This window comes from Sceloporus undulatus, chromosome 4 (assembly GCF_019175285.1).
Source record: "Sceloporus undulatus isolate JIND9_A2432 ecotype Alabama chromosome 4, SceUnd_v1.1, whole genome shotgun sequence".
Taxonomy (NCBI): Eukaryota; Metazoa; Chordata; class Lepidosauria; order Squamata; family Phrynosomatidae; genus Sceloporus; species Sceloporus undulatus.
Genome location: NC_056525.1, coordinates 160,485,249 through 160,486,893, shown reverse-complemented (window position 1 = coordinate 160,486,893; position 1,645 = coordinate 160,485,249).

The window sequence follows — 1,645 nt, the reverse complement described above, 5'->3', positions numbered from 1 at the left end:
AACCCACTTTTCTGTTCTTCTTGCCACACAGACATAGAGGCTGATAATGAAAAGAGCAGAGCTCCATAATGTTTTCCATCCCAGATGTCTTTGATTAAGAAAGACAAGGTGCAATATTTTGCAAAACTAATTAGAGTGATATGTTATATAATGGTAGCTCAGCCACCTTTCAATTAAGATATAATTAAGCAAGTAGTATTAGCATCTCCAAATCACAGGGGGCAGAAAACAAAATCTTTGCTTTGTACTTTCATAAGCAAATAGCAGTCTTACTTATTTATTAACCTGCATTTTTAATGCATATTTCTAACACTACTTGCATTTTAGGGCTATATTTAGAGGAATAACTGGCACATATGGAGATATCAGTACAATGAGAAATTCATGAGTTGCCAGTTCTTTTATAAATATAGAACTCCAGTAATTAGCACCAAGGGAAAAACCATATGAAATCTCAAGGCAGTCCCTGGGATTCAAAATTAACTGAGTTAAAGCTGATGATCCCTGTCATAAATTAATATATTGGGGAATTGGAATATAGTTGTCTGGGAAGCAAGAAGTGCTTTAAACTTCAGCATAATATTTGACTGAATAGAAGGTTGGTCACTGTAGATCACAGATGTCAAAACAAAAGACATAAACACCACAGACATATGTGTTTGGTAACCCTGTCCAGAAAATAATTCAGCAATGTGCTTCCAATTCTTGCAAAATGAATGATTTCAAATGAATTTATTTTGTAAGTTCTTAAATGTCTATAAGGTAAATTCTTGAAATCTAAACATGTTTTCTTGAGATCTAATTTAAAATTGGTATGCAGGCACAAAATGCTGTTTTTTGAACCCAGTCAGGCTGTTGGCTCCTAAACCACTGTGTTAGGACAGAAGCATAGAGTATAGCTGGGTATTCATTACTATACATCACTACACTTAGTTTTAGGTTCAAATCTGGCTACAGAAAACCTATTGAAATAAATGGAATTAAGTCATAACTAACTAAGGTTGCATTGATTTCAGTGGATTCACTCTATAACTAAGTCTTGGTCCTCCACATGGATTGCAAAATACATAACATCACTTTAGATTTGACCCATTGTACTTGTTTTGTGCGTGTAAAGAGTATTAATGGGATTTGTGTGTATTGCTCTTTGCAGTTTCCCTATCTGCAGGCTCAAGAGGTACCATTCAGTGATTGCGTAGTTTCTGTAAATGGATTATTGATAGTACCATTTGATAGTGCCATTTTCAAACTGGAAAATGGGGACTCCCTTTCCTGAATCTGCATCACTAGTATACTAGTGACTAAGCATGGAGAAGCAGCCTTGCGGATTCTAGAGGAAAGAAATGGAGACAGGTTAAAGGTATCAGAATGTATGCAGATATTCAGAGGATACCTTGAGATCAAGTGGATCTCAAATTACATCAATTTATATCAAATTATATATATTATGTAGTTGTTTGTTTCGCAAGGAGAACCTATTTTATCCATGAGGTGGCTGAGGGAAAGCAAACTAGCAGTATACAACTTGTGCCAGGGACAAAAACTGGTTCATCCATAACATTAAAATGGGAAGAAAGTCTCAAGGGTGTTTATCAGACGAGCTCTTAAAGAGCTACTATTCCAGTGTGACTCCTCTAGCTGCCTC